The 24,268-nt window shown below is 48.5% G+C and overlaps 1 protein-coding gene and 1 pseudogene across 1 annotated transcript in view; both read left to right on the forward strand.

Moving 5' to 3' along the window:
• LOC147894808 (dynein regulatory complex subunit 7-like) overlaps positions 1 to 24,268 on the forward strand; it is a 589,338-nt gene that overhangs the window by 177,345 nt on the left and 387,725 nt on the right.
• Positions 4,013 to 4,867, forward strand: LOC147894809 (uncharacterized; annotated as a pseudogene).

A 24,268-nucleotide genomic window follows, 5' to 3' on the forward strand; every position in this document is an offset into this window, starting at 1 on the left:
GCAAAGCGTTTTCTCAGGTTCCCTGTTGCTTCTAAAGGCTATCCTCCCTCGACTGGAGGTTATTTTAGCCGCCTAGGTAGAGGACTCCGTATCCATACATCGGATTTCTCCTTGGGGGGATCCCGTGGTTCCGTATTATTGCCGTCGTGTTTTTCGGTTTCTCTCAGTGTTTCGACTTCCTGCTAGTTGAGTGGATAAGATGGTTGCGCTTTAGCTCCCTCCAAACTGGGACGGGAGTGTTCGGCAAGCCCGTTCTGATCTTGGACGCAGTACATCGGAATCCTAATGCACTACTATGAACGCTACTGTGAACCGCTTGCGATAGGGCACTCCCCTATGCCAACTTTGGCGTGTCAACTTAGTCATCCTCGTCAAGCCACCTACTATCTAACTCTCGGACACTTCTTTCTGTTTGAAGGTAGACGCTACGCCTTGCAATTCCTGCTCTACCCCTAAGAGAAGGCGCGTAGTGCTTTCAAGAGGAAACCTCATGCCCCTAACGGGGGTCCCCCCTGAAGCTCCCCCAACCAGGGGGGGAAGGCCGGAGGCCGGTTTCATGCCATTGGGCATGAACCCGGAGCGCTCCGGTGCTCTTGCGCACTCCGAAGGTTATCCCTTTAATGATGGGGGAGCGCTTCCGGAATGGGGCGATAGCCTTCAAAGTATTGGGGTGGCAAAGCCCCCCCACCATTTGGGAGGGGGGCGAGATCCAAGGGAGAGAGCCTTGCCAATCATAGCGCTTCCGTGCTAGCGCCGTTGAAAACTAGCATTTTTCATGTAAGGAGAAGCACTATGCACCCTACCTACAGCGAGTGGGAAAGTGCGCTCCAAAGGAGCGCTGAAGCGCTTCCCCCGCCCCGCTAAGCCCTCTCCGGTTTTCTCGCCTAATGCTTTTCCACGTATTCCTTCCAATGAGATACGCTACCTTGGGATTCTTTACTCCTAACCACAGGGTTCCAAGACGGAGCTTAACTTGAGCCTCGGTTAAGAACAACACATTCCACACGGCACACAATTTTGTGGATTGTTTCATTTAAGGTCATGATGGAGGACATAGCTTCGATCATCAGCTTCAATCATGCCACCGGGCATTTCATTGAGACGTTGTACAGTGATTCAAATACTTTATCACATCTCTTCAATACAAATACAATAATGGTCGTAGCAATCCCCCCTGGTACCTATTGATACGTCAGAATCCAATTAGTCATGAACATTGTGAGGTGCTGCTTTTCGTGAATCCCAGCATACTCCCGGTTGGGATAGGTAGGCCCTTTCGTTGGGCTTTCTCCCCCCCTGAGACAGAAGGAAGAGGGAAAAAGAGCATAAGCATAAGAGAAAAAGAAAGAAAGCATATGCTTATGCTTATGCATGAGCATATGAGCATAAGAGAAAAAGATAAAAAGCATAAGCTAAAGACTTATGCATGAGCATATCAGCATATGCTCATGCATAAGCATAAGCATAGGCAAATACATATGCTTATGAAAAGAGGAGAAAAATTGAAAGAAGGGAAGAGGGGAAAAGAGCATAAGCAACCATTAGCAGAGATGTGATCTTCAAATAGTTAGAGCCCCAGATTGAAGAAGAGGTTTAGGAACTTCCGGAATTGCCCCAATCTAGGGTTACCATCAAGAAGGTAGAGAAGACTGAAGAACCCAAGGAGGAGGAGTAGGACAACCTCGTGCCAGCTCCGAAGGCATCTCCGAGACGATGATATTCTAACACCCCCTCTCAATGACACAACTATGGGCCGATACCCATGCATGGAATGAGGTGCTCCAACTACTCCCTGGGGATCGCCTTTGTGAAGACATTTAATATGTTGTCAGCGGTTGGATAGTATATTAGCTCTATGATATCATCAATGATGAGCTCTCATACAAAGTGGTAGTGGACTTTGATATGCTTTGTCCATACATGGTACATAGGGTTCTTGGCGAGCTCTGATTATCGCACATGATCACCATTGCATCCTCCTAAGTCACGTCCATGTCCTCTAGGATTCACCTGAGTCACAACGTCTCACATGCTGTTGTGCAAGCAGCCCTGTACTCTGCCTCTATCAATGAAAGAGCAACAGAAGGTTGTTTCTTGCTTAGCCATGAGATGGCCCCTGCTGATGCAAGTATGAAACATACCCTGTAGTAGATCTTCTGGTGTCACCATCACCTGCCCAATCAATATCACAAAATCCACCTAACTCCGTGGAAGTTTCCCTTCATACAGCTCCAATGCATTCCAAGAGGCCCCTGTAATGCATCTGCAAGTGCTTGAGGATGAAGGGCATTTCTAGTTTATGCGTAAACGTCCATAGCACTAGATTTCAGATTGATTGGCGAGGATCCGGCTTACTTTTTGCCGACACAAACACCAGAAAGGCTGTGCATTTGGAGAGCCAGATGCACTGAGGCTTTAAAGGGTTCTCAGTTTCACCCTTCTCAAATCTTGGCCAGTACTTGGATAGATACGGTACACACGCTGATGGCCATTTGGGCGACCATGCAGGGATCATCTCGAACAGCCTCCTCTAGGAGAGTTACTTTTCTAGAGATTGGAGAGACTCTCCCTTCTTTGCTGAGACTTCTACAGGGTTGAGTTGGCATTTTCAGCTTCAGCCTTGGTTTCTTTCTACCTCATTCCTCTGAGGTGTTTTTATTACATGCCTAGCATGTTGTATCACCGCACAGAGCTTGCTCTTGCGAGTTTCATTCTTACATAATAGAAGTCTCTTTTTTGCAAAAAGAAAAGAAACTCTGAGCATGCCTTCAGCCCACCCGGCTCATTCTTCGCCAACACAAGCAGCAAAGAGATTTTTGCTTGCCTTAGGCCACTTACTGTGTGGCCCGCAATGGGGAACAACCATGACCAATAGAGTCGAAACACGCGCTACATCCGCATCAAAAGGGATGTAGATCCGATGCGCAGGTTGAGGGCTCATGCTAGGCTGGCCGGGACTAGTTACTAGGCTGCAGAGTCTGTAGGAATTTCTTTCCAGGTCTCACCATCACAATTTTGCGAAAGGCAAGTTGTTTACCTCAAAGCGCTACTTCGCCCGATTAAAATCTGTGATTAAAGCCAAGCTGCCTCTGGATTTGCTTCAATCAATTCGTGGTGAAAGCCACTTTACCCAAGTGGGCCAGTGCAGGTCACGTACCCCTATCTGAGCCATGGTAGCTCGGCCTTTGCTTTTCGGGTTTTCCTCCACCCACATCTCGTTATGTGCTTAGCCCTTACAGATGCACATATGAATATGGGCTTACCATGTTCCATCAATGGCATCTAACCTATGCCGATTTCGGTGGACCGTGCTCTATCCCAGTGAACTCATGTGGTTTCGACGTGCCCAGAGGCCAAGGGTGAATCCATTCACAGTCCGTCAGACTAACCAGTCGAAGGTGGCCCTAACCTCGCCTCGGTCATGCTTCACTGGGCTTATATACATTTGCTTACGTTGTCTCCCCCTCAGCTCACCCTAGCTCCCATCTTGAGGGACATTGTCCTCAAGGCTTCACACCAAGTCTTTACAGTCAAAGCGTGCTTGAGTAGGGTCAGGTAGAACTATTGCCCAATGGGAACTTCCCCCATATTGCTATCAATGTCTTCATGTCACACAACCAGTTAACATTTCTTCCAATTCGTCAATACGAGAAGCAAATTATTGCGTAAATGAAAAAATATTTCTACTCAAGCCCAAAGGCAGATCTTATGCCACTCCACCTGGCCATGTATAACTAGCATGCATCCTGGCTCCCGAGACTTTTTCATGGAATTCTAAAAGTTTTTATCGCTCTTCATCAAAAGCCCACGGGAATGGAGTTGATGCTCCCTCATCCGTAGCATAAGTAGTTAAAGCAGGTAAATAATTTGGAATTCAAGTTATTTCGCAAAATGACACTCATATATATTGAGCTCATAATGATACCTTGGAATTACAAGGTCTCTCTACAGCTGAAGGATAAGCGTGTTCTTGGGCCATCATAGGAACATAGATAGGGTTGAAAGTTACTCGATGCCAGCTGCTGCTGTATTGCACACGTTCACTTGCATCACATACACAAGTGCTCTCTGAACCATGTGAGATGGTCACCCATCACACGGCTCTCCAACTTGAGTTACCGGTTCTAGATTCCTAGGTGTTGGGTGCAACGTTACCACGGTTTAATTTTTCCCTTGCCGAAGTACTTTCATCCATGAGCATTTAGGTGACATTGGGGTTAAAGCCTTCGTTTGTAAAGCCAACAAAGCAACGAACGTGGGTCGAAGTCCCGAAGGGCTAGGGAAAGTGCGGAGCGCGGCAAGCGCTCCTTTACCTCATTTCGGGATAACCTTCCCTTCTACTTTCTAGCAGCACTTTCTGTTTACACAGTTTCCAAAGCGGAAGGTAGGCAGGTACTACGAGTCCTCTGTCCCACACATCTATCCTAAAGTGTGGTTCACCGGTTTCACCGAATGCTCCTATCTCTTGGCAAAGGTCGTGTGAGTGTGCGGTTATGCTTCAGATGTTTGCTATATTCATATCGAATCCCGGTTTCCCTTATCCCCAGTGCACTCGCTTCAGATCTTCAACACACAAGGAAAGACGCGGTGGGGAGAAAGCCCTAGCTTCCCAACACGTCCGGCTGATCATTCCGCTGGCACCTCACATTCACGATACTCCCCATTCAACTGCCACTTAAGGATGTAGTTGGAGATACGCCAAGAGTTGGCTATTCTCAGTTATCTCCTTTTACGACATGCTATTGTCGTCACCATATCCCATATGTTGATTAGTAATATCCGCCTCGTTGTGGGTCTCTACAGCACCTCTAAGGAGGACTTCATTCATTCGGTGACTTCGCAGTCGCCTTCTGAATGATCAAAATGAGGTAAATCTTGAAGATACGTTTTATACTCGATTATTTTTCCGTGCCTCTAGTTGGGTAGGCGCTGGTCTTTTGTTGGCCAGATCCCCCCGGCAGAATCGTACGTGCAAGTCTCCCCGCACACGGTTCACGCCATTTCTTACGGGGGCCCAGCATTCATTCTCCGGTGAAATGTATCTCGTTCGGTAGCTTATGTGCGTACGTGAAATTTAGGCTGCTGCCCCAAAGCAAAGTTTTGTAACTTTCTTCTAGGGTCCCGGGGGGATACTTCCTCGCGGAAGCAAATTATCCTCTCTGTTCTGTAAGCGGCGCTGTCTATCGTACCATAAACCCACTAAGGCCTTGGCCTTAAGCCTGGCCCGTAGGTCCATAGGGCCGACTCCTCATTCTCACTCCTTTCCCCAGCTTGAAGAGGATAAATCGGCCTTTCCATTCCCGTCAAATGACTCGGCTTGACTGCTCGTTCCGTAGCTCCATCAGTTCTTGTCCCTGCGGCTGGGCTGCTTTTCCCGCTTTCGACACGCGCTGGCAGGCCTACCACGCTTCGCGCCTGCGTCTCCGCCAGACAGTATTTGCAAGTAGTGCCATCCTACCCGACCTGAGGATTTGGTTTGTCCCCATTCCAACATGGAACAAGTGTAGGTTGAAATAGGACCCCGGGTTGGTTACACGTTCCACTGTGCCGAGATGCGGAGGGTGCCCGTCGTGATAATCACCCCGCGGGGTATGCGCGTGCACTCTTGATAGGCACTGCAGGACCCACCAACGCATTCTCGTTTTCAAGAAACCCTGGTGGTTGGCTTGTAAGGTAACCGAAGCAAGGGACTAAGGTTCTCCCAACCATTTCTCCCTATTTGGACCTCTAATACAGATAATGAGGCCACCTTCACGACCTTCTCCCTTCCTTCCCTTAGGCGGTTTGCCTCACTTGAGTTGCTCGATAAACCTTTGCCCGGTGCTTATGACGCGGAAATTGCCTCCACGCACCTCTCGTGCCAGGGAGCATCGCTAGCGGCATGGGATATGTTGACTGGGCGTCAACAGCTTCGTGCCGCACTGGAGTGATCCAATGTGTGGTTTCGCACGTTCTACCACTTCTCCATTCATTTTCCAATACTGATCATGAAACACCATAAGGAGCGAGGTGTTAAAGTCCAAGATTCGAAGTAAAATTCTTGATTTGTTTGTTAGACGCTATATTGAATCATTCTTGTTTTTCCCACCGAGTTGTTGTTTCCCAGGACATGGGAATGCTCTACCCAAGGAGCTAAGTGAGCCAAAATAGCCGCTGCTATTTCTATTACTAAACAATGGAATTACTGATCGTCGTGTAACTCTAATGACTCCGCATCCTATTATTATTACTATTTCACTCCCTCGACACCCTTTCATGCACGAGGAAGAAATTCTCCTCAATAGCGGCCGTAGGCACGGACGAAGCGCCGTCGCACGATTAACTTGCGTTGATCATAGGAGCGCCTTCATCCAAAGAAAGATGAGATGATCGGCCAACCATCTGAGAAACATTGTCTTTCATCGCATCCCACCAATGTTGGTTGGAAGGTGCCTCCGTATGCTGATAACTGCTTTTGAGGGTTACCCGAGCAAGCAGACCACTCGTTTTTTGGTTGTCATTCACACGCAAGCTAGGCGGCTTTGACCTTTTAATTAATCAATTCAAGCGAAAACAGGCAACGTATAAGTAATAAAAGACCTCAATTCTTCCAGAGTTGCAAGTACGACGAAGTGTCCATATGTAGCAAACAAAGCATCAACACTATTTCCAGATTCCATTCTATCTATGAAGTTGGTCAGATCGAATTCAACCAAGGCTCCTCATGACTTCCATAGAACATAATCCAAGTGAGACCATATTGACTTGCTTCGGAGATACCACCTTTTCGAGTCGACGATTGGTCGACCTCGCTTGCCCGCTACTAGTGAGGGAGATCGCTTGTTGTAGCTCGCTCGCTACTGGTGAGGGGGATCGATCACTGTAGCTCGCTTGCCTATCATTCGCTCTAGCGTTCACTCGCCTATCGCCCACTGTTGCATGCTTGTTCGTTTGCTGTAGCGCTCACTCGCCTATCGCCCACTGTTGAAGGGCACCAAACCTAAGCCAAAGGCGAAGGCACACACTACTTGGAGGGCAGAACTAGCTGTCTAAACCTGTTGTCCGTGCGGCCATTGGCTAGTTGCCCCAACCAGCCAAAAACACATGCCAGCCCAGACTCAACAAACAACATTTTTGAGGAGCCCTTTCAGGTGGGAAAGTCAATTCCCCTCTCTGGAAGGAAGGAAGGATGGCATATTACTTTGGCCGTGCAGAAGTGGGCGGGAAAGAAATTCAAATTTCAGAATCAGCATCAATAATTCTTCGCAAGATATTCCTTATACTTCTATAAGAACACCTGATTCCAGCATACCAAAAATCTTTCGGTTCTGGGGAGAGGGCACTTCCCCGGCCTTTGTTCGGCCCCTCCCCACCCCCAGCTGGGGACGGAATGGGCTGTAGCTACTGTTTGCTCTTTCCCCGCTTCGCCCCACCTCAACCGGCAATTCATCCCTTGCCAAATCCAGAGAATTTCTTAAGTAGAATGGGAACTGGTCGAGTTCCCTAAAGGTTCTTCGTTTCCGCGAAAAATGATCGGAAAAAAGGAAAGATTTTCTTTCGGAGAATTGCTTGAAAGTTAGACGAAGAATTCGACCGGGGAACAATAGGGAACCGGGATAGAGGGGGGAGGGGTCGGACCTTCCCCCAGTGTTGGTTCATATCGAAAAGTTCTATAGAAAGAAACTACAAACTATGAAAATGAAATGCAATCAATTATCTACCCAAGGAGGGAAAAAATCCCACATACCAAAAAAGGTCACGAATATAGTTAGTCCCGATAACGTAACGAAGGTATAATGATAGTAGGGTCAAGATATCACCACCCTCCAAACCGGATGTGAAGGTCTCCCCTCATCCGGCTCTCTGCAACACTTTTGAGGTAATCCCCATCACTGCTTCCCCTAATATTCGCCATGTACCACATGGGGGTTTACAGGAGATCCCAGAGCCTTGAGGACACTAGTAGTCGTTATGTATGGCTCTTGCTAAGATCATTATTTTCCCATGCTCTAGCTTTTTGGCTCCCTAGACTCTTAACTGTATATGTAGATATGGTGGCGTAGCCATATCTTGAGGATGGTAGAGGGCTGTTATTCCTCCTATTTCAGCGGAACCTGGCACACTGCGACCTCCGTTAGATGCGCCCACCATGCCTTTATCTATTTCAACACACCTCGTGGATAGAAGGAACCCCATACCGAGACTCATTAAATTACGTTCTGGCTAGCACTACACCAACTCCAGTTTTCATGCTCTTACTGCTGCTTCTTGGGTTTGTAGAGTCGGGTTTACCGTTTACCCACCACCACAGAGCCTGGGGCCAACGGGTTATAACGTACTCTTCGCACAACAAATCCACTTTGAAGTTGACTTATTTGCTTGGCTAACTTTCATAATGTGTACGAAATCGCATAAGGACCCAAGATCTCAATAGCACCCTTGTCTGAAGCTTTAAATGAGACTTCGTATCCGAAATGCAGAAACGATCCCCTCTCCCCCGCCTCTACCCCTCCCCCCGCCTCTTCCCTCCCCCTACCCTTCTTCCACCTCTACCCCTTCCCCCCGCCTCTACCCTCCCCCTACCCTTCCTCTGCCTCTACCCCTTCCCCCTGCCTCTACCCTCCCCCTACCCTTCTACTGCCTCTACCCCTTCCCCCCGCCTCTACCCTTCCCTCGCCTCTACCCTTCCCTCCGCCTCTACACCCCTCCCCTTTACCCGCTCCCTACCCCCGCCTCTATACCCCCACCTCTACATCCCTCTCCTCTACCTCCTTCTATCCTCTCCGTTGCCCCCTCCCCTCTCAGCCCGCTTCCCCTTCCTCGCTCCCCCGTTCACTCTACCCTGCTCCCTCCCCCCGCTTTTGCCTCAGCCCTCCCTCTACCCCACTCCCTACCCCCGGCCTTTTTTTTCCTTCTTCCTGTCTCCCCCCTCTTCCTCCCGAAGTGTTTTTTGCAGCGGAAGGAGCCTCAAAAATGTCCGAGTCGGCCTCCTCGCCTCGATTGGTGATGGATATTCCGTCAACCAATCCTACTCCACGTCCACCATCCGTGAAAACTATTACTTTTTCTAAAGACGAGTTGCAACAGCTCAAGAAGGACGTAGAGATTGAATGCTCTATCACATTGCTTGCATGCATCTTCGGGTCTCACCCTTCTAGATCCCAAGCCAGAGACTGCATGCTTGCGGCTCTCCCCCCAGACCTCACTCCACGATTGTTAGATGTTTGTCTTCTGGGATGAGGTTTTTTCCAGGTTGTTTTTGACACTCCAGAGGCTGCAAGCACTGTGCTCAAAGCTGAGTTTTTACACCTGGGACATAGGAAGATCTTCTTTGACGCCTTTGATATTGGTTTCGACCCAGTGGAGGCAGATAAGAAAATCTTTTCGCTCTTCATCAGGTTTCCCAGGTTTCCCCAGGTTTACCATCGACTTCTTTCTGTTATTGGGGAGCATTTTGGTGCAGTTGCTGAGATCCCACCCTTCCCTGGGTTGCCATTGATTGCAGCAGAGGCAACCAACCAAGGCTGATGGGGTACCTAGAGTTAGGATCCTCTGTAAGGATCCTAACCTCACGATGGACCATGTTATGATCCAGTGCTCAGATGGCTCCTTTTTTTGCCAGAGAGTAGAGATTACAGGCAGGCAGGACCAGTGCAGGATATGCAAGACCATTGGACACTTTGCTAGGGATTGCCCCAGGAAGAAGAAAAGGCCCAAGAAGCCCTCTGGTACAACTACCACCCCACGGCCTCAACAGAGGGGTGGTATAGGTCCAGCACCTGCTCCTCGGCCTCGACAGGGGGGTGGTACAGGTCCATCACCTGCTCCTCAACCTCGATAGGGGGGTGCTCCTTGACCTCCACATGGCGGTCTGTTGTACTCTAAGTCTCCAGGACTCCCACCAAGAGTCACACCTGGGTCACATCATGGTCACCTCAACAACATGCCAAGTTGTTAGACCTTGATCATACCTAGTCGCATCGTGTTCACATATGTTCACATCTTGGTCACTTTGGAACAAACATGGCATGACTTGACATGGACATGACATGACTTGACATGGACATGACTTGACATGGACACGACATGACTTGACTTGACATGGACATGACTTGACAGTACATCACTGATAGAGGACCTAGACATGACTTGGATATGACGGAAGTGATACATGACTAAAGCGTGCCAAACCTCAACCTCGACCCATCATGGTCAAGTTGATCAGAGGGAAGTAGAGGGAAGTACTAGCGCAATGGTGCACCGGGTATACCTGTTGGTGCACATGGGAAGTAGTCCAAGAGAGTGCACAGTCGCACAGGCGGTACTCGTTGGTGCACATGGGAAGCAGTCCAACAATTAAGATGTATAGGTGGTGCACCATCCCTCGCAACCAACTAGTGTCATGAGCGCATGGAATAGACAGGAGAATACATGGAGCATGGGATTGACTGACCCAGAACAAGCTGGAGTGTTACAGAAGCCATCAAGGGCGAAGCGGCCCAAAAACGGTGGAATGGCTAAGGATGCAAGAAGACATACAATAGGAAGAAGGAAAGGAGATTTGCAGCGGGGGGAGCAAATGAGGAGAAGGTGAAGAGGGGGAAACGGGAAAAGGGGGGGGGGACATTCTAGCAAGGGGAGGAGGCGTGAGTGAAGGAGTGAGAGGCTAGAGTTAAGAGCTCACCTCGTGTGTATCTTCTCCTGGTGTATCAGTCATCTTGCTTTCTAATGAACTTTGCTACTTCCCATCTCTACTCGCTTCTCTAAGATCGCTTCTCGTTGTGTTCTCCTCCTCTCCTCTCCCTTCACCTGGTACAACGGGACCCTGTGCCATGTGGTTGAAGTTATTCTCCGTTCATGTCGAGGGTTGCACTCGCCTACGTACCATCAGTGGCACCTATGGCATGTCTTACTTGCTTCTCGCACCAATGGCCCTAGGCCTCCGTTAATACTTTCGGAAGTGTTAGGATCCCCCCCCCCCCCCTAGACAATTTTTGGCAATCACGGTGGGACACTGCTGGTGATGAGTAGCACAAGTGAAGTGGTGATCTAGGTCCCTAGAGAGAGGTCTTATGCCGAGTAGTTCTGAAACATTTGAAGGAGCTAGCGAGAGAACTAGGAGGTACTTGAGGAGAGTGGAGAAAAGACTTCCGGTAGACCAAACATGGTACAAGAAGCATTGCGTGTGACGTAAGTTTGCGAAGTCCTCAACTCGAGCACAAAGTGAGCCCATTGGAGCAATAGCCAAAGCAAGTAACTTCATCGACACTCTCATTAACTTGGATCAATAGGAACCCTGGTGGTGATCCAGACTCCAGAGAAGAAGAAGTGCAAAGCGGAGAACATGTGAAAGAAGAGTTTACGAAGGACGAGGGCTCCTCAGGGACTCATCAAGGTCAAGGCCAGCCCCTCTCCTCCTCTTGTAACGATCTCTTCATCAACCACCTCTTCTGCCGGAGTGGTGACTCCATCTGCTCCATCTGCTCCTGCCTCGTCTAGACCTCCTCTATTGTGACCCCATGGTCTTTTTCTTGGTGTGAGGCATCCATGTCGTGTGCTTCCATTGCTGCTTCATGGTCTTGTCTTTGAGTCACCCTGTTGACCTCTCCACCACTTGGTCTGGTACTTGTGGTCATCATTCGCTGATACATGTGGGGATTATTACAAAGACCAAAAGGCATCCGTTCACACATGAGGTCAGCCAAACCAGGTGGTGGAGAGGCTTCCTGGCTCACCTCTTGCGCATTCCGTGAAGTACCAAGATGGGCTTCAGGATCCTCTTCTGGACACAACTCCACCATGTTGATGGCTAAGGATCCCAAGGCCCCCATCCAATCCAAGATGACAGATTCTTCCTCACTTGGTCCAGCATGTTCCAACAAGTACGTCAAGCTCTCAAAATCATCTCGTGCTGCTGTTGCATAGGTTTCATCTTGGAAGGGTGAGTCCTCCACATAGGCCAACTCTTCTTTTTGTAGGGGCCAATCCCCAAGTGCCCATCGCTCCTCTTTCATCCATTCTTCTTCTTCAAAATCCTCTTCCCCAAGTTCCACAGGTTGGTGACAAGCCCTTCCAGTAACCATGTCTATTTCTAAGGATGTGGATCCCAAAGGCAGTCGAACTTCATCACTTGACCAATCTTGAATGGCCTTTGCTGAGTGTAAGCATGGTCTACCGAGAAGTAGAGGATAAGTCTAATCACCCTCCGTCATATTAAGTACGATAAAATTGGACAGGAATGTAACTCACCCAATCTTCATGTGAACACCTTTGACAGCCCCCATCGGCTTCACCTTGCATTGATCCGCCATGCGCACTTGAAAATGTACGTCAGTTGTCAATTTCAAACCCGGTCGCCCATATGGCTATTAGAGTGTGTACCGTATCTGTCCAAGTACTGGCCAAGATCTGAGAAGGGTGAACCTGAGAACCCTCCATAGCCTTAGTGCATCTAGCTCTCCAAATGTGCCATGCTGCAATGCTAGCTAAAACCTCCCATGGAGAGTCAACCAAGGAATGAGCAGCCTTGAAGAGAGTGGCTGGAACATCCTCTAAAGAGCACGACTCCACAATGTGTCGTCGGATGTGTAAAGCCCAAGACAAATCATGTCTCTCAAAGAAAACTTGGGGCCCTGAAAGAGGGAGCCAAGCCACTTGTCCCCAGGTCATATAGAAGGGGAGGCGAACAAAAGTGCTGAAAAGTCTTGCAATCCCCTTCCATATGATTCTCGCCTGTCTGCAATCCCTTGGGCTTCGGTCCGGTTGAGGAGGACAGGCAGGTCACATCACTATTCATTAGATTTCCTGGTCTCAAGTCTACCATCGACTGCTTGCCACTATCGGAGCCACATTCGGAGTGGTCACTGAGATTCCCCCCCTTCCTGGCATGCCTTCTTCCTCGGCAGAGGCAATCATTGCAGACGAGGTGCCTCGTGTTAGGGTCATTGTCTCTGACCATAACATCTCAGATGACCACATCATGCTTCAGCGTCTAGACAGCTCTCTCTTTCGACAGAGAGTCGAGATTTCAGGTAGACAGGACTAGTGCAAGATTTTCACGACCCTTGGGCACTTTGCTAGAGACTGCCCAAGGAAGAGAAAAAGATCCAAGAGGTCTTCTAGTGCGGCTCCTTCACGAACTACCCCGACTGCACCTCCCCAGCACCCTGTGCCACGCACTCCAGGACATCCAGGAGCAGCAAGGCGCCCTTCTTCGCGCACCCTAGGACCACTAGGGGCAGCAGGGCACCCAATGCCCACAGCACACACAGTACCACGATGGAGAGCTATTAGAGCGGCTCCCTTACCTCAGGAGGAGACCTTTGATCCTGTTCGGCTTCTAGACTCTAGAGGTGGATGTTGCTGTAGCCCCAGACATGCAATGCTAGCTAAGACCTCCCATGGAGAGTCGTCGACCGAGGAATGAGCAGCCCTGAAGAGAGTGGCCGGAACATCCTCTAGAGAGCATGACTCACAAGGTGTCGTCGGATGTGAAGAGCCAAAGAGGAGTCAAGTCTCTCAAAAAATACCTGGGGCCCTGAAAGAGTAAGCCAAGCCACTAATCCCCAGGTCATATAGAAAGGTAGGCGAACAAAAGTGCTGAAAAGTCTTGCAATCCCCTTCCATATGATTCTCACCTGTCAGCAATCCCAAAGGCAGTGTTGTATTGTCTCCAAAGCAGAGGCTGGCAGTTCTACTCTTGGACTTTAAGAAAGCCTATGACAGAGTAGATTGGGGTTTTCTTAAGGGCACTCTTCTATGATTTGGATTTTCAGATGCATGGATTAGAGGGGTGGCCTCCCTTTACAGATCAGCCCATAGCCAGAGGTTTTGATTGGAGGGGTAAGGGGTGACAGGTTTCAAATTTCTAGATCAATTCATCAGGCATGCCCTTTAGCCCCCTTCCTCTTTCTTTTTGTGGCAAAAGCTATGAGTATCTTCCTTAGATCTCAGGTGAAGCTTTATGGGCTGAGATTGCCCTTGAGACACGAGCAGGAGCTTCTTGACTGTGAGTTGGCTGATGACACTGCTATTTTTATTGAGGCCTCTTCGCAGTCACTTGATTCTTTCCAGACAGCCTTGGATATCTTTTGCTCAGCTGCAGGGGCACACATTAACTGGCATAAATCCTTTGGCTTTTGGATCAGTGATGAGGACAGTCCAGGCTGGGGAGTTGACATTGGCTTTTCCTAGATTCAGAGGGGTGTTCCTATCAGATATTTGGGATGCCAGGTAGGATTGGGCATCTCTCCAGCACAGCAGTTTGCCCCAGTACTAGAAAGTATAAGGGGAGCTCAGCCAAACTCGACCTTGCATCTAGAGTTGTGGTAGTGAACCAGGTTCTTTTGGCCACCGCCTGGTTTGTGTGTTCTTGCTGGTGCCAGTCTAGGGATTGCATCACTCAGCTCATTAGACCAGTCAGGAATTTTTTATGGAGTGGACTTGATGGCACAACAGATGTTGTAGCAAGGGTGGCCTGGGAGACCATTATTCTCCCTACATGTTAAGGGGGCCTTAATATCATTGACCCGGACTTGCAGTGCAGGGCATTGCTTTGTAATGTGGTGGTGAGGGGACTCATGCCTGGGCCTCGACGTTCCTACTTTGTCTCGTTTAAAGGCATCACCTCGGTTGCTGATGTTATAGATGATGCTGTTATTGTGCTCCCCTTTTCTCTAGCAGCCACTACATATAGATTGGGCTCTCATTATCGTCCTTTGTGGTGACAAATTACTTCTATGCTTTTGCCCTTTGTTCCAATTCCTCCTTTGGAACTCCAGGACCGACTGGAAGATTGGACTTTGACTTCTCCAGGGTCCTCTTCTCGTCCTTTGAGGCTATCTCAGATTACTGTACCTGCATTGTATAAAATCCTTTTGCCTCAACCTTGGGTTTCAGAGAGAGGTAATTCTGTTTGGCGAATGCATCACCCAGCCAAGTGGTGGAGGAAAAGATTACAGCAACTTTGGGCCTATAAAGTACCGCTTCGGCAACGGGTTTTCTTTTGGCGAGTTCTTTTGGGAGTGTTTCCATCTGGACAGCTACTAGCTCATCGACACATTGCTCGTGCACTTTGCCATAGATGTTCTGATTCTTCGGAGACTGTGCCTCACTTGTTTTGGCATTGTCCGTGCTCTCGTGAGTTTTTTGATCTGCTTCGACAGCACCTGCGAGCGAGATTACCATTTGTTCTGTTTGGGAAGTTCTTCTGGCTATTTGGGTTTCATCCATCCAGACCGGAGTTTCATCTTTTCTTCGTTTGGGTTCGCTACTGGGCACTATGGACTTTATGGACATATAGGAATTGTAAAGTCTTTGGTGATCCTACTTTCTCTATGTTTGGGCTTTTTGGGCATTCTCTGCAGCAATCTTTCTTTGATTGATTGCAGACCCGCTGCATAGATCATGAGGTCTTTTTGACATATACTGAAATTTTCAGTTGATGTAATTGTAGCACCTTTTTTTGAGGTTGCTTCTCATATAATATAATCAATCAAAGATTTCACCAAAAAAAGTGAGTTTTATAATATTAGGTGTCTAGGAGTGCCACGTGTCATATTAGGAGCTATCCCATCTACATTTTCTACTTAGTGTGTGTGTGCCGATCCTATAAAGGCATTGTACTTGTCACTTGTCAAATCACTCAACTCATTCAAGTACAAGCTACTTTAGTCTACACGTGAGTACTTGTTCATTGCTTTCATTTCCTTTCCATTTTATTTCCATTTCATTATGTTTGCTATCTTTCCTTTATGTTCCTAGTGTTAGCTTGCTTCTCTCCCTACCACTATGTTCCTTCATCGATGTCCAACTACAAGGAAGTCATGGGAATCATGGAGAAGCGTCTATCATTTGTCTTTAAGCACAGATAATCTATTCTTGTAGAAAAGCCACCCATCTTGAACTGAATAATGGCCGGGAGTAAAAGTTGTGGCTAACTAGAAGTGAGTGCCAAGGTGAGGCTCGAAGCGAGAGATACAACAAACTTGCCATCATGTCGATGCACAGATCATGATGGGGGATCTTCCCTCCATGGTTACCAAACCAAGGCACGTCTGATTCCCATGAGTTACGCACCCATTCGCCACTTTGTTTCCAACTGTTCTCACATGGGGCAATTGGCAAGACAAGCAAAGGCGAGGCGGATCCTACCAGTGGTACACTTCTGTTTGGGGGGTGGGAGAGCCCCACCAAGCAGAAAACGCTTCGCTTGATCAGTTTTTTTTGCCTAAGAAGAAGGCAAAGCCAACCACCAAGGGGGGGAATTGGCTTTATGGTTGGTGATCCCGTAAGGACGAAAACAACGTTCGACTTGCATGTGTTAAGAATATCACTAGCATTCATTCTGAGCCAGGATCAAGGGTTTTGGGGGATTTTGCCATCTAAGCAATAACTTACGACGAGCCCCGGGGGGGCCGAAGGGGATAACGTAGATCATATGCTACCCCGACGACCCCACTACTAATGTAGGCGATTCATGCTTTCACTGCTGGCAAAAGCGAAACGGCCCAAGTCTGCCCATCATGCTGCTAGCGGACACTTCGCCGCAGCTGAAAATTCTCTCACTAGCAGGAACACACATAAAAATTCCGTTGCGAATCTTGGTTGTGCTCACAGCAGGCTTTTGGTGCTTAAAAAATGTTTCAAAAAGGCCCATCTCTAACGAATAATCGGTCAATAAATGCCACATACCAGCATTAAGCCCGAAATTGGAGAATGGCTAGTGCCACCAAATGACCATTCAATTGTACGGAAGGTGCAAAACCGAGGTAGGCAAGACGGGTTCGAACTGCAAACGTTCAGCTTTTAGTCGATCGATTTACCAATTAAAATCTGTCTCGCTTTTTTTCATGGGAAAAAGGGTCGGGCCCCATGAAAACCCTCCCTCATCATTGTCGGCATAAATTCATTCCCCTCTCGGGAATTTAATTAAAGGGTGTTTGTGATTCATTTTTTTGAATGTTTTGTGACAAACAGCACGAGTGTGCATGAGGGTCCGGTTGTCAATCACATCTCCCGATAATTCTCAGTATACATTGCAGAAAATGCCTCACATATCGAGGTCGGAATGGGATCAAGTGTTCTGCGTCTTACTAGGATGCTCGGATGGAACGAGCACCCTTGATTAATGAACAAAAGAGTGCTAACGACAAAAGCACGGAACAAAGAAAGTGCAAATACAACTGTTACTTAGCCTTTGATTGTTCGATCGCTACCAACCCTACAAGGAGGTCATCAATTCGCAGGTGGTTATTAAGTAAAGGGTGTAATATGAATGGCTACGCTTTTTTGAATATTCATGGATTATTATACGATAATCTTCGTTTGCTTTTTTATTGCTTTCCTACCTCTTTAATGTTGTTGATCGCGATAAGACACGTGGAGAGTTACTGATCATGGCACTGACCAAGCACTTGAATCGTACTGATTGATTGCTCCGAGTGACCAAGCACTTGAATCTTTTTAAGAAAAAAGGTAACAATCCCAATTGGGGAATGAGATATTGGCATCCCGGAACAACTCCACAACCTCTTCCTTCATGGAAGGTCACCAATCCCAAGGTTCCTCAGAGAAGGGAAGGGAAAGCTAGTGATAAGTAGAGAATTTCGTATAATAGAAGGTTGGTGATCAATTAGTTAGCGAGCCAAGCAAGCGTGCAAGCGTGCTAATGGGATCGTGAGCCCTAAGGCAAGGGCGGTGAAGGCAGTTCAGCAAGGATTGATCTGAGTTGTTTAATAATACTAAATTTTGTAGATGGATGACCAGCACTTTCCCGCAAGCAGGCAAGTGGGAACTGGGAATCCGGAGCTACGCCAGCCCTCTTTTGTTAGGCAAGCCTGGTGGCACAGCGCCAATCCTTGAAGTCGGCTGGTATGAGAAATTCTTATTGGCAAAAGCAGAGAAGGATATTCAGGCATGTCGTGATCGTGATTAGCTAGAGGACTAAGCCATTCTACTTTCAGAAGCTCCAAGCATAGGTGTACCAACGGTCGCACGCGAGAAAATCAAACTCAAGTACTTCCCGAAAAGCTGAATCGGAAAAGCACACTAGAAGAACATGGTGTTGTACGACTCCTACACAATGGCCTTAGGAGTTGAAAAAAAATCCGACCAGGCTGCCAAACCAAATAGTTGGATAGCTATCTAGAACCACATAAAGGTGACACAAGAGCCTGATAGAACGTAAAGCATTTTATTCTTTGACACCAATAAAGCTACAAGTGGTGTTGTCTCTGTGCCAACATAAGGCTAGAAATAATCCGTCTTAGGTAGAACATAAGGCTCCGCTTGTACTTGCATAAGGCTAGAAATAATCCATGCAAGTTGTACATACGACTTCTACATGTAACTCCTACATGTAACTTCTACATGTAACTCCTACATGCGACTTGTATATGCAAGTTCTACATACGACTTCTACATGCAACTCCTACATGCGACTTATACATGCGAGTTGTACATGCAAGTTCTACCTATGACTTCTACATGCAACTCCTACATGCGACTTGTACATGCAAGTTGTACATGCAAGTTCTACATACACTTCTACATGCAACTCCTACATGCGACTTGTACATGCGAGTTGTACATGCAAGTTCTACATACGACTTCTACATGCGACTTGTACATGCGACTTGTACATGCAAGTTCTACATACGACTTCTACATGCAACTCCTACATGCGACTTGTACATGTGAGTTGTACATGCAAGTTCTACATACGACTTGTACATGTGACTTCTCCATGCAAGTTCTACATGCAAGTTCTACATACGACTTCTACATGCGAGTTTTACATGTAGAGAGAGAATGTGTTACATTTCCTACATGCAGAGAGAGAAGCTCTCCAACTTGTATAAATACCCCATAATGGAATGAAGCCCACACTTTTTGGAGCATTGTATTGAGTTCTACTTTGGTATTCCAAGCAATTATCTCAAGTGTCCATGCTTCCTTGCACTCCATGTCCAAAAGCATGTCCTAACCTTGCAACCCCTCTTCCCCTCTCCTCCAATCTTGCAACCCATCCTCTCCCTCTCCTCCTCCCTCCTCCCTCTTTCTCCGTCCTCCTCCTCCTCCTCCTCCTCTCTCCTCCTCCCTTCTCCTCCTCTTCCTCTGTCCTTCCCTGCCACGTGTCATTCGTCTAGTCCCCCAGCGGTTGGTCTTGTTCCTTGCAACGGTTGGTATGACGAGGAGTGTAAGGAACTCCGCAGGAAACTTCACCTTGAGACCAAGGAGAAGTCTCCCCTCCTTACCGAAACCAAGAGAGACTACAAGTGGTTGGTTAGGCGCAAGAAACGCCAATTTCTAGCCCAGAATGAGGAGGAGCTGAGAAGCTTGCTTTTCAGTTGTGACTCCAAGGAATTCTGGAGAAAATTCCTCCGCTCGAAGTCTCAGAGCCCCCTTACAGATCCACGTGTCTGGTCTGCATATACTTCAGCTCTATACGATGTTCCAGATCAGCCAGCCATCGATTTATCCCATTCCCCTAGGCCAGCTTCATCTATTCTTTTCACACCAGAGAGTGTCCGTGCAGCAGTCCACCGATTGAAGAACGGGAGAGCTAAGGATCATGATGGATTGCAAGCGGAGTATGTAATCCATGGGATTGATGCCTTAGATTTTGTTCTTTCCCGTCTCTTCAATGAGTCTGTCTGTACAGGCCTACCACAGTCCTGGTTAGGCAATACCATAGTACCTATCCACAAGTCGGGGGACCCTATGGAGCCGTCGAATTACAGGACCATCATGATCGGCCACGTTATGGCCAAGATCTTTGCATCAGTTTTGGAAAGCCGTATAAATGACCATGCCGAGACGACAAGACTCAGAGCCAGAGGGCAGGCTGGATTTCGTAGGGATCATTCGACACTTGACCACATCCTCACACTTAGGGCACTGGTGGAGGAGGCGAAGTCACGAAGGCAACGGCTTTATTGTTGCTTCGTGGACTTCAGGAAGGCATTTGACACAGTTCCGCGATTCAGATTGTTTCAGAGGATTCGCCAGATGGGCTTTAGTGGAGAGATACAGTGGGCTATCATGGCTTTGTATGAGAGGGTCACTGGTCGGGCTCGGACACGTGAGGGGCTCTCAGAGGAGGTATGCAGCACGATTGGGGTGAAGCAGGGCTGCCCGCTCTCTCCCACTCTCTTTGGATTATACATTGATGAGCTAGAGATGTTTGTACAGATGACAGGTGGTGTGGGCTCTACTCTCTCAGGATCCTCCATTCCTATCCTCCTGTATGCGGACGATGTGGTTCTCATTTCCTCTACTGCTCAGGGCCTCCAGGCACATATTGAGGCACTCCACAGGTTTTGCCAGGACAGGGGGTTGACCGTAAACCTTGGCAAGACCAAGGTTATGGTTTTCAACACCTCTGATCGTATTTACAGCATGGATGAGTTTTACTTCACTTATGACGGACAGCCCATTGAGCTTGTTAGAGAGTACACTTATTTGGGGGCAGTTTTCAGGGGACCGGTCTTCACCATGACATATGCAGCACGAGATAGGATTAGTAAAGGGTATGCTTCGTTGGCTCATCTTGAGCGTCAGTGTTTTCAGTCCCACTTTCAGCATCCCGATACGAAATCCTTGCTTTTTGATACATTGGTGAGACCAGCTGCGATGTATGCAGCTCCTTTCTGGGCAGGAGACCTCGGCGCTGCAGATTGGAGACGAGTAGAGAGGTTACAGATCATCATGTTCTCTCGGCTCATTAGGGCCAAGGCTACAGTTCCGCACGAGATCATGCTAGCAGAGTTTGGAGCTACTCCCCTTGCATTGGATGCAGCGTTTCAGTCGGTCATGTATCTGCACAGGGTCAGGGAGTTTGGAGACTCAGCAGCAGGCAGAGCTCGGTTGCCATGGTTAGCACTTGCATCTTCTATGGAGTTGGCACGATCAGGGACCCGATACTGCTGGTACTTCAGACTCACTAGGTGGCTCACATCCCTTGGACTAGACATGGATAGACTGCCTCCGTTCCGATACAGCATAGATGCCCCTCATCTCGAGTTGACTCGCCACGAGCTTAGCCAGGTCACGAGAGCAGACTTGCTGCAACTTCATACGTATCGCACTTGGGTTTATCCCACGCAGCTTCCGGTGAAGATGGCCACATATCGTGACCACTTCCTTCGGATCTCAGAGGATGGATTTGTCATCCCACCAGGCTATACAGGTACCCACATGTCCCACTCACTGAGGATTGCCCTCGGCCAGCTTAGAGTCTCTTCGCATCAGCTCGAGATAGAGGCTGGTAGGATGCGACGCATGGAGGATGGACGGCGACCAGGCCGAGAGACCAGGATCTGCCCTTGTTGCACCATGGGAGAGGTGGAGTCAGAGGAGCACTTCATTTGCAGATGCCCGCTATATTATGAGATCAGAGGTAGATTCCACTGTCTCTTCACGGATGGCTTTGGACCTCTCTCACGAGTGATGGACTACGAGAATCAGCATTGCCTAGCCCTTTATGTCAGGGAGGCCACTATGCTTCGGCGAGACTACCTCAGAGAGCACAGACCGGAGCGTGATAGAGCCCAGCCTCATAGAGCTCAGGCACACGCCATACCAGAGGACAGAGACCAGGAGGAGCACGAGGACGGCAGAGCCCACACAGGACACATGCCTCCACCATGTGGATGTACATATGAGATGGTTTGTAGACGCCGCAGGATCTTGTTACATAGGGGACGTACTCGCCGCTTCATCTCCAGACGATCCAGGATGATGGCAGCATTTCGGAGGAGACTTACTCATGGAGATCTCGCCCCACCAGCCGCTCACCTCACCTTTGCCCAGATTTGTACTCTCATAGCAGGAGGCAGAGTCGATGGACAGGATTTCCAGTATTATTTTGGTTCTCAGACTCATTGACACCTGGACTTGTATCTTTGCATTGGCATATTGTGCTCATCCCCCCCATTTTGCATCTGGGGGCGGTTTCCGTGCATCTAGTTTACTCTGTATTTAGGCTCAGATTTGACATTATGTACTTTCACTAGCATTATATTGCGTAGCACTTAGATGATATTTGACGATGCCTCTTCTTTGGGGCACGTTGATTTTGTGCTATCTTGTATGCAGAGTTCTTGATGTCCCATGGGCCCATTTTGGCCTCTAGTGGACAATAATACACTTTCTTTCTTTCTTTCTTTCTCCTCTCTCCTCTCTCTTCTTTTCCCCATGCTCTTACACCTTCTTCCTCTCCCACTCCTATGCTCCCCCTAACCCCTTTGTTCCTCAACCCTTAAACTCCATGATCTACGAGGAAGACGAGTTCTCCACCATGTACCCTACCCTAAACCTTGGAACTCCTTCTAACCCTGGAACCTCCTTCTAAACCTTGGAACCTCCTTCTAAACCTTGAAACTCCTTCTAACCCTGGAACCTTTTTCTAAACCCTGGAACCTCCTTCTAAGCCTGGAACCTCCTTCTAACCCTAGAACTCCTCCTAAACCCTGCAAACCCCAATGAAGGCGAAAGCCTTCATTACCTCAATCATGATGATACACGTTCCTTTTACACATGCATGCACTTTGTTTGCTTACCACACTTAAGCCTACGTCTCTCACCGGAACACAACTCGAGGTCCTAAGCTACACATATACTACAACCAATAACCCCGATATATTTGTAGGTGACAAAAAGCCTTAGAACCCTGCATACTGAGAATACCATGCTCTTCCTACGAAAGCAGTAGGAAAGAGCCAACTTTTCACGCCGTTGTCGGGGAGACTAGCGTCTCAAGTAATGAGTAAACATATGCAGGTATGTGTTAAAAAAAAACAAACTACTTCAAACTTTCACAAACATAATACTCAAGGGCAAGGAGAGAAATTTTTTTTTCCATTTCTAGCCAAACATATCAACACCAAGCATCAATCTTGGGTTCCCACCTTAAGAAATTCTCTTTATTTCTTAAATATAAGCCACTTGATAAACAATCAAGCCAGGTAGTGGACACGAATGCGTAGAGCTTGCAATTTCGCTCATTTCACCTTTTTGCAGAAGAGAAAACCGAGCTATCGATAACAAGTTACAGCTCAGGAAGAGTTCAAGATTTAACCCTAAACCTAAACTCATTTCCTATAACCCACTCCACCCCCTCATTCTTTGTCTTTTACATTTTGCCTCCATCCTCTTATTCATTCCGAGCCCTACGCAAGACACTCCTCCCTCTCCATCGACCACCACCTTACTCCCATCCTTATATTGTAAGTGACTTCGAGCCCATCTCGCAGCGATAACCTAGCCATCCACCCATCGTCCATTGTTCCTCAACAATCCCGTTACATCGAGAAAGACTTAGAGAGCGTTCAGGTGACCACCTCTTCCTCCCTTTGGATTTCCGTCTGTCAAGTTTTTTTCTTCTCTCCTTTTTTTTCCCCCTCCCATTTTCACCAGCCCCCCCCCTCCCCCCCTCCATTTCCACCACCCCTTCCCTCTTTCCCCCCTCCATCTCCACCACCCCCTCCCCCTCTTCCCCCTAAATCTCCACCACCCCCTCCCCCTCTGCCCTCCATCTCCACCACCCCTTTCCCCTTTCCCCCCTCCATCTCCACCACCCCCTCTCTCCTCCCCCCCTACATCCCCACCACCCACTCTCCCCTCCCCCCCTCCATCTCCACCACCCCCTCCCCCCTCCATCTCCTCCACCACCCCCTTCCCCCTCCCCCCCCTCCATCCCCACCACCCACTCTCCGCTCCCCCCCTCCATCTCCACCACCCCCTCCCCCCTCCATCTCCTCCACCACCTCCTTCCCCCTCCCCCCCTCCATCTCCACCACCCCCTCCCCCCTTCATCTCCAACACCACCCCCTTCCCTTCCCCCCTCCATCTCCACCACCCCCTCCCCCCTTCATCTCCATCTCCCCCTCCCCCCTTCCCCTTTCCATCTCCACCACCCCCTCCCCCTCCCTCCCTCCATCTCGATCTCCCCAAAGTCAAACACAGCTGACAGAAGCAGTACAAGCAACGACAATCCTCTATAACTCCTTGACATCCCCACATGCTCAACAGACAGAGGTAGTGGCACAAGCTCGACTCACTCTAATTCACAAAGAAGAAGATCTCTAGGATTGCAAAGACAAGCTTGAAGAAATGAAATAATCTTTGATAGGGCATGCCTTCCGCATTGACGAGCTTACACGGGAATGCAGAATCTTAAAGGACCAACTTGCTACCGCTTAAGAGTCCAATACTTCACAAGCACAAGTCTTGGACCAATGGTCCAATACCACTGAAGACATTCCTCAACAGGAAAAGGTCACCTTGC

The sequence above is a fragment of the Dipteris shenzhenensis genome, chromosome 14, assembly GCF_047967505.1.
Source record: "Dipteris shenzhenensis isolate YYH24624 ecotype China chromosome 14, Dip_SZ_1.0, whole genome shotgun sequence".
Lineage (NCBI taxonomy): Eukaryota > Viridiplantae > Streptophyta > Polypodiopsida > Gleicheniales > Dipteridaceae > Dipteris > Dipteris shenzhenensis.